The sequence below is a fragment of the Aquila chrysaetos genome, chromosome 1 (genome assembly GCF_900496995.4).
Source record: "Aquila chrysaetos chrysaetos chromosome 1, bAquChr1.4, whole genome shotgun sequence".
NCBI classification, from domain to species: domain Eukaryota; kingdom Metazoa; phylum Chordata; class Aves; order Accipitriformes; family Accipitridae; genus Aquila; species Aquila chrysaetos.
In genome coordinates, this window is record NC_044004.1 from 219,062 (window position 1) to 228,459 (window position 9,398).

Below are 9,398 nucleotides of genomic sequence, written 5' to 3' on the forward strand. Positions count from 1 at the left end.
CAGGTCGTGCTGGAAGCGCACAGCCCTGGCCTGGCTGGATCCAGGCAGCCACCACCCTGGGGATAACCCAGTCCCATCTCCATCCCCTCCCAGCCCCCTCTGCCCCTCTCCTGTCCCGCCGTGCCCCTCGTCCCTCCCCGCCATGGATGTTGTTCTCACGCCGGGCACGGTTTGTGCTCGCCACCGCGCGTGGTGCGCCGCGTGTGCCAGGCACCGGCAAGCTGTGACAGCTCAGAGCTGCTCTCCAGCAGTGAAACCCCAGGAGAAAAAAAAAAAAAAAAAAAAATCTCCTGGTGACGGTGCAAGCCTGGGGGCAGCCTCTCCATCACCACCGTCCTCCTGTCCCCCGCACCAAACCCACCGTCCCAGGGTCCTGCCCGCTGCGGTGCTACGCAGCCCCCGAGTGCCGGGGCCTCCCTGTATGCTATTCCTCTGTCTGGAAATAAAATCTGGAGCAACGCACAGCCGGCGTCTGTTGGGATGAGCTGGGAAGGGTTTTATTGCCCTGCTTTGGGAAGGGTGGAGAGCCGGGAGGAACCAGACAGGCGTGGGGCTGGGCAGGGCTGGTTCGCCCGGGGACCCCCCCCCGTGTTGGTGTGTGATTCCTTCCCCGCTCTCTCCTCCACATTATCCCCCCAAGCCGGCCTGTGGCCGCTGCGGAGCAACGGCTTGGTCTGCAGACGGGGTTGCGGGGCAGGTGGGAGATCGGGGATGTGATGCTCGGAGACAGCCCAGGGTCACAGCACCCCATTTTCCTGCCATCTGCCTTGTCTGCCCGTTGGACAGGAGGGCAGAGGTGTCCCCAGGCCAAACGTGTCCCCTTGGTGCCTGGGAAGAGGCAGGGGATGAGGAGGAGCCCTATCCTGTCAGCTCCGTGCTGCCGGAGGGGAGCTGGGGCTGGGGGCCGCGGGAGGGCTTCTCTTGCAGAAGTGGCAGCCCCCAGCGAGGAAGGTGGCTGCTGGGCCGTGTCCCCTCTCGGCCCGCTGCCGTTAGATGTCACTCTGCGGCCACCTCGCCGCCGGACACCGACGGACAGGGGCTCGGCCACGGGTGTGCAGCCGGACAGTGCTTCGGAGCATGGAGCTGGAGGTTCCCGGGCACAGATCGGGGGCGATGCTCCGCTCACATGGGTGCTTAATCCCCTCTTATCCCCCCGTTCTGCTGCTCCGGTTCGAGCACCGAAGCAGCGTGCTGCTGTTCCCTTGTGGGCTGTGGGAGAGACAGCCAGCACCCACGCCAGCCAGCCATCCCCCCACCCTTCCAGCTCCCCGTGCTCAAACGTACCGAGCTACCAGCCTTATTTCTAGCTAATGTCCCTCTCGCTCAGCTCTCAGGATCGCACAGTCCTCCATCCTCCTCGGGTGCATCCTCCCCGTGCTGCGGCTCCCAGTGCCGCGGCTCACCGGCGGTGCAGCCTCTTCCCTTCTGTAAGCAGGGCCAGCCAGGCAGGACGGTCCCCTTTTCCTGCACTGGGAGATGGACACACCAGTTTCCAGGGACATTGGGGTAGCCCCACAGAGTGACCCCCAGGTACACTCCCCTGAGCACCCTGCAGGGCCCTGTGCTCTCCGAGCGAGGGGCTGGCTTTGCTCCTACGGACTCAGCTTGTGTCTGTGAGTGCTCTGGGGACGGGGATGGGATGGGAAGGGATGGGATGGGAGCGGCGCTGAGCCCACGGGTGGTGGGCAGGGTGGTGGGCAGGGTGGCGGACAGGCATCCCCCTCTCCAGCCCGTTGCAGCAGCTGCTGCCTCCTTGCTGAGATCCCTCCGAGCATCTGGTGGCAGCGAGGTTAAACCTCCGTCAGCTACTAAACTGCAGGCCCAGACAGACGAGTTCGGATGGAGCTGGGGTGACCTGGGCAGGTCCATCCCTCCGGCTGGAAATCACCTTTTCAAGGTACCTCCGTGGCAGAGCCCTCCGACCCCACCGCTGCCGAACCCACCTCCTCCACCACCACCTGCGCCCACGCTGCTCGCCGCCTCCCGACCGAGCCCCCGGGCTTCGCGAAGGGTCCCCGTGCGCATCTATTCCCTCCCTCCTGCATCTCCTCAGCCTGAAGTTAATTAATTCTTGTCCAAACCCCCCGGGGCAGCCGGGCAGCTCCAGCTGGCCCCTCCTGCCCGCCGTGCCCAGCCGCTTGCTGGGAGGGCCAAGGCAGATGTTGCCGGCTGGCACGCACACATCGGGCACCGTGAGCTGCCGCCGACTGGCCGGCCGCACCAGATGCCGGCTCTTCCCAGCAGCGCAACTGGTGCAGCCTGGTGCTGTGGGTGCAGAGGAGAGGGTGTGGGGAAGGTCCCACCAGTTTGAGGACGTACATCCAACCTGGAGCAAGGGACGAGCACCAGGCAGCACCAAGGGAGAGCCAAGGGATTGCTCCTGTAATGCTAAATCTCTGCAAACCACCGGCCCTGACCCACACGAAGGGGTTCGGAGATGTGGGGAGCAGCAAGCAGCAGGGCTTGGGAGAGGACCGGGGTGCACGTCCGCCTTAATCCAGCCCCACAGCTGCAGGAATGCCCCTGCGCCGCGGGTGGGGAGCCAGCGATTACCTCCGGGCCCTCTGAGCTCCTTCTCCTCCTTTCCTTCTGGAGCGACACACGTTAAGCCAAATCCTCCCGTCACATGGTTTAAAGGCAGAGCAAGGGAATAAGGGCAGGTCAGAAGGTGAACTGGAGGCCACGGATTTGCCATCGGGCAGAGGACCTTGCAGAAATGTGCTAGGCATTTCTCCTTGGATAAATTAGCGCGCGCTTTGATTTGCTGTTTGCAGTAATCCTGGGGACGGCTGAAATGCACCCGGCGCTGGCGGGGAGGGTGATCTTGGGGCACGCGCAGGGCTGGGCTCGCTGCCCTCGCTTTGTGCTGGCAGAGCTGTCCGCAAGCGTGAGCCCGGCCGGCCTCAGCACGTCAGCGATGCTGATGGCTCTTGCGATGATTATTGCTGGCCTGCCGGGCTCAAAGTCCCCGTTTGGTCGGGAAACGAGCCCACCCACTCCGTGTGAGCAGTGGCGTGATGTCCCTGTGCAGATGTGGCCATCACCCCTTCCCTGGACCCCGGTGCCTGCCAGCAGGATCAGCTCTGAACAACGCCAGCCCAGTGGGTCGGTCCCGGTGGCGCAGAATGAGGGGGTGCCACCGCTATGCCCCAACGAGAGATGTGGGGCAACGCCGTGCTACCCACCTTCTTGTGCCTCTGCACTTCCCGGGGTTTGCCCCTAAACCCAAACCGTTGGCAGCCAAATCTCCCAGCTCCGAGTGGACATCCTCCCCAGCCTGCCCCGAGGGTGTCCCCAGCCAGGGCCACCTCTCCTCCATCCCAGCGCTGGTGCTTCTCACGTCCTCCCTCCCCGAGGTTTAGTGCTCTCCGTAACATCTGCTAATTCCATCCTGCTTCTTCATCGTCATCAATTATCTGGAGGTCGCCGCTAGCTGCGGGCTGGCGGTGGCAAGGTTTGGTGGCTACGGTGGGACACCACACGGGGCTGCCATTTGGGCCCAAGTCAGCAGTGATGGACACGGGCAGGGGTGGCTGTGTGACCGGACACCCCCCCACACCCTTATCCTTGTGTCACACATGCTGCCCGGTTCCCCACACGTGGCTGCACCTCATGGCTGTGGTCATGCCGGGGCTGGGCTGGGACCCGTGGGGTGGAGGGGATGGGGGGTCACTGGCCCCAGCCTTGCTGAGCCCCACAGACCCTCTGCAGTCCCCTTAACCCACACCAAACACCCACGTGCCGTGGGAACCAGAAGGAAGGGCTGATCTCTGCCCTCCCGTGGCTGTGAGGGTCGGCTGTGTCCTGCCCAGCTCCCCAGGACCCCCCTCCCTTCTTCTCTGCCCGGGGTCTCATCACCCCATAGAGCCACAGGAGTCTGGGGGTGTCTGTCCCATGGAGGCCACTGGAGCATCCCCAGCCCCAGCCCAGAGCCCCAGCGCTGACAGCAGCGGAGGTTTATCGGGGTCCCTTGGAGCACCCCTTGCTTTTTGGGATCATCATCTCAGCCGGGGCCACTGCAGGAACCCGCACCCCCAGGAGCACCCCGGGGCTCCACGGACGAGGCGTGACAAGGCCCCCGACTATGTTAATTTAAAGCTCATTAAGTGGAATTGCCTGTGTGTGGTGGTGATGGGTGCCTGGGGGATGAAACATGGTTTGGAGCCAGTTCCCCCCTCCTGGGAAGCAACTGGCCCAGGGGGGACACTGGCTGCGGGGCCCCAGGTGGGTGTCATGGGGGATCCACAGTGAGTGTCCTGGGGGACTCTGGGGGGAAGGAGGTTTCCAGCAGAGCAGGAACTGGGGAAATTGGAAAGGTCAAGGTTATCAAAACATGGTAGCAGGTCCCCGGGGCTGTGATCACACCCTCCTCCACGCACCTGGTGGCACGCGGCGTGCCGACAGCGTCGACACCTTGTCACCCGCGTGTCCCGTCAGCCCCGCTCGCCCTTGCTGTGTGCCTGCCTCGCCGGGCAGGCGAGACCCCCAGGCTGGGAGCAGCCGGAGGGCAGGGAGTGATGTGCAGGGCTGCACGCAAACCAGAAACCACAGCCTGCGAAGGCCGAGCAACATCTCATGGTGCAGAATAACCTGCGACTGCGCTTCGGAGCAGCCGAGCCCCGAGGTCTGTTGGCCCTCTTCCTCCTCCCCTTCCCTTTTGAGAGCCATCCTGGTGCCCAGGTGGCTCTTCACAGCTTGTGGCTCCATGTCCCTTGTTGGTCTGGGCTCTGCTGTGGACGTTTCCAGTGAAGACACTGGTCTGTGGACACCTGTGTGCCTCCAGCCTTCGTGGAGGGGATGGCACTGGCTGTGCCAAGGTCCCCAGCAGCGGGACGCAGCTGGAGCTGGGGGCGGCTGCAGCCATGCCACCTTCCCCACGGGTCCTGTGCACACCTGGAGAGGGTAAACTGAGGCACCGATAACACAGCCTCTGCCTGTGATGGACCTGGGGGTGCTGGGGGATGCAGCCAAGTCATCGCACCCCACTCCCCCAAGCCCTGCTCTGGGGGGTCCACCCTGCCCCGTGGGGACCTGGGGTGGGGGGGGTGGTATGGGTGCTAGCACTATTTCTTTCACTCCCCACTCTGCCTCGTGTCTGAGCTCTTCACTTGCCCCCCTCCCCAGTAATTAATTTTTTTAATTATCCAGAGCTGGAGCTCGGCACGGTGCTTGGGGCTGGGACCGGGGCAGCACTGGGCTGGGGGGCTTTCTGGGGCCAGGCCTCTGCCGGCACCACCGCACCACCATGCCGAAAGCAGGACTGCCCGGAGCAGGGATGCCGGGAGCAGGGATCCTGGGGCAGAGATCCCAGGAACAGGGTCCCCTGGAGCTGGGATCCCTGAAGTGGGCACCCCAGAAGCCAGGATTGCAGAGATGGGGAGAGGGGATCTCAGAAAGTGGGATGCTGGGGTAGAGGATCCCGGGAGCGGGGTCCCAGGAGTGGGGAAGGGTCTGGGGTCCCCGGACCCCACCGTTCCCCCTGTGGAGGTGGCCCCGCCGCTGCGGACTCGTTTGGCTGCGGAGCCCCGGGGGACGAGGTGCTGACGACGGGGCCGGGGTACCGGAGGGCCCCCCCCCCCGGTTCCCGGCGGGGTCGGTCACTGGGGCGGTATCGGAGCAGCCGTGCCGGGGGGGCTGCGGTACCGGCCCGCCCTGATTTCGTTTGATTTCATTTGATTTCGTTTTATCCGAGCGGGCGCGGTGGGGCCGGGCGGGCCGGGCCGGGGGGAGCGCATCCACCCGCGGGGGAGCCCGGCGGGGCGTGGGGGTGACCGCTGCCCTCGGAGGGGTGTCCCCCACCGGCAGAAGGGTGTCCCCCGCCCGCCCGGTCCCGGGCCCCCCCGGACTCCCAGGGACAGCCGGCTCCGCCAACGAAATCAGCGCTGCCGGGGGCCCGGGGGGGGGGGATGCACGTCGGGGCTGGGCACCCGCGGGAGGGCCCCGGGACGAGGGGGTGACCCCGGGACCCCCAAGGCTCCTCCGCCATCCTCCGCCCTCGGCGGTTTCCCCGGAGCGCCGGGGCGGGCGCAGCCGCCGAGGCCGCCCGGTCCCCCCTTGTCCCGGCGAGCAGCCGCGGGGCCCGGCCAGGTTCGGCGGGGGGGGAATCCCGGGGGGGTCCCCGGGGCAGCGACCCACCCCCGGCCGTGGCAAAACGCGGCGCTGCGGAGGGGTGCGCCCTGAGGTGCAGCCCCGCGGGGACCCTGCGGGCTGTGCACCCCGGCCGGGCACCCTGCACGCCTACGCCTTCATCTGCTGGCGGTGATGCTGTGCCCATGCACACCCACCCGTGTCCGTGCACACCCACCCGTGTCCGTGCATCGTTACCATGTGCCCGTGCACAACCACCCGTGCCCTTGCACACCCACCCGTGTCCGCGCACGGTTACGCTGTGTCCATGCACACCCACCCGTGTCTGTGCACGGTTACAATGAACCCGTGCACACCCACCCGTGTCTGCACACCGTTACGGCGTGTCCGTGCACACTCACACCGGGTCCGTGCACACCTACGCTGTCCCCGCACAGTTACACGATATCCACGCACATTTCTCCCCTGCTAACCCACGGCTCCCCCGTGTCCATGCACAGTTCCCGCGTGTCCGTGCACAGTTATCCATGTCCCTGCACACTCCCCCCGTGTTTTCACATGGCTCCCCGTGCCCGTGCGCACTCCCCCTGTGTCCCTGCACGCTTACACGTGTCTCCGCACACTCCCCCCGTGTCTCTGCACACTCCCCCCGTGTCCCCGCACGCTTACCAACGTCCCCGCACACTTACTCGTGTCCCTGCACACTCCCCCCGTGTCCATGCACACTTCCCCGTGTTCCCGCACACCACCCCCGTATTTCCCCCCCTCGCCCCTCACCGCAGCCGGGGCCCACGGGCCTGCAGGCGGCCGGCGTGGGCCCGGAGAAACGCGGCCGCACGGAGCCGAGCCCAGCCCAGCTAAGCCGAGCTGAATCCTGCCGAACCGGGGGGGTGGGTGGTCGCGGGGGGGCACCCAGCCGGCCCTCCGTTACCTTCATCTCCAGCGAGCCGGGGGTGCCGGGGGGCTCCGGGCGGCCCATCGGGCCCCTTCGCCAGGGTAGAAAACTGCAAAATGAAGGAATATTGGGGGGGGTATATAAAGTGGGGGGGGGGAGCGGCTCGGGGGGGGGCTCGGCGGGGGTGGCAGCGGGCGAGCGGCGGTGTCGGGAGCCAGCGAGGGGCCGCTGAAAACGGGGCTGATGCGGGCGAGAGCGGCCCCCCCCCACACCGGGCCGGGCTTCCCCGGGTGGGTCCTGCTCCGCACGGCCCCAGAGAGAGGGAAAAAATAGCAAAAATACCAATAATAATAGTAATAACAACAACAACAATAATAGAGACATAATAAGAAAAAGCAGCATAATTTTTTTATTGCTGCTATTATTATTATTTATTAGGATAAGGCAGGTCAGGCAGAGGCTGCCGTGGCTCCGCTCCACCCTGCGCAGCCCGCGGAGGAGCGCGGACCCTTCCTCTGCTCCCGCCGCAAGCTCAGACCCACCCGGAGTAAACCTCGGATCGTTGTTACTAATGCTAACCGTAGCGAGAAGGAGAAAAACGGGAATAGAGGTGGATAATAAAGAGAAAAATGGGACTAGAGATGTATAATAAAGAGAAAAATGGGAATAGGGATCTATACTAAAGAGAAAAATGGGAATAAGGAGCCGGGGGGGGGGGGCGGCGGAGTCTGGGGGCTGACCGGGCTGCGGGGCCGCTCCTCGCCCGGTTGTACCGGGGCCCGGGCCGCCGCCCGGTGCCGGTGCTCGGCGGACGGGGGGGTTATTTCCTTACAGCAGCTCCCGGGCGGCGGCTGCCCTCCGCCTTCCCGGCTGGAGAACGGCCCGGAGCCCTTCCGCCGGCCATCGCCTCCGCCGGGAGGGAGGGAAGAAGGCGGGTTTGGGTCGGGATTGTTTTTCTCGGTGTTCGTTGTGATTTTTTTTTTTTTTTTTTTTTTGCCAATGTCACGACATAAACCGGGTCCGGTGGCGGGGGTGAAGGGAGACGGGCTGCTCGGCCCCGGCCCGGCCTTACCGCAGCTCCCGGAGCGGGGAACCGGTTACCGTCGCCAGCTCCTACCCCGAACCGGCGGCTCCATCCCGCCGCCGGGCCCCGCTCGCCCCTCCGGGCCCCCCCCCAGAGCCGAGGGTGCGGGCCGGGAGGCACCGGCCCTCCGCCGAGCCGGCTCGGCCCTTGCTCCGCGTCCCGGCTGCCCGCTCTCGCCCTGCTCTGCCTTTTTCGTTTGCTTTATTTTCTTTTTTCGTCTATTTTCCTCCTTTCTTTTATTTTCCCTTTTCTTTTATCTTTTTCCTTTTTTCCTCTTCTTTTATTTTTTCCTTTTCTTTTATTTTTCCCTTTCCTTTTCTTTTTTCCTTTCCTCTTCTTTTTTCCTTTTCTTTTTTCCTTTTCTTTTTTTCCTTTTCTTTCTTCCTTTTCTTTTCTTCCTCTTCTTTTTTACTCTTCATTTTCCCCTTTTCTTTTTTTCCTTTTCTTTTATTGTCTTGTTTTGTTGGGTTTTTTTCCTTAATCTATTTTTATTTGCTCCGCGCTCTTTCGGTTAGTTCAGGGACTGGCACAGGCTGCCGCAGACACCGACACTCGGGGCCCACCCCAGCCCAAGGACAAATTTGGAGGCCTTGAACTCCTCGTCCCCGAGCTGGGCGTCTCCTGCCTCGGCCGCGTTCTCTCTCCCTCCGGGGAACCGGGCCGGACCGAGACCCCTCCGGGACAGCATCAGGCCGCGGGAGCGGCCGAGCCCGGGTGGGTGTCGGGGGGTTTGGTGCCCCGGTGTGTCCCTGTCGCTGGGGATCGAGCTCTCGGGGATGCTGGGCTCTCGGCAATTGGATTAACAGTTAATTTATTTATTTTTAATCCACCGTCATTCCAACCGCTTCGATTTGAGGGGATTCAGGGCGAGAGGAAGAGGGGTGCCGCCGCCCCCGCCCGCTCCCCCCAGCTGAAGCATCGCCGCCGCTTCTCCGCCGGGTTTTGCCCCGTCGTAGAGAGCGGCGGAACAGAGCCCACCGTGGAGTGAGGGGAGTGGGGGGGGGCTGCCCGGGACCCCCGGCCTGGGAGGCCGCCCGTCCGCCCCGGCTGGGCACGGGGAGCCCCTTGCCTCGGTACCGGAGCCGGTGCCGGCCCGGGGGGGGGGCCGCGGCTGCCGGGAGCGGCTGTGCCGGAGAGGGGGGGGGGGGGTTTCGGGGCTCCCCCGCTGCCCCATCCTGGGGACACGGTGCGGTAACTCCGGTAGCACCGGAGACCCTCGGACTACCGGGCTGCGGGGCAACGTGGGGGAGAGGGGCCGGAGCCCCCCCGCCCGGTCCGGAGGGGTGCGGGGAGGCGGGGGGGGGGGGTAAGCAGAGCCGGGCGGGGACCAGG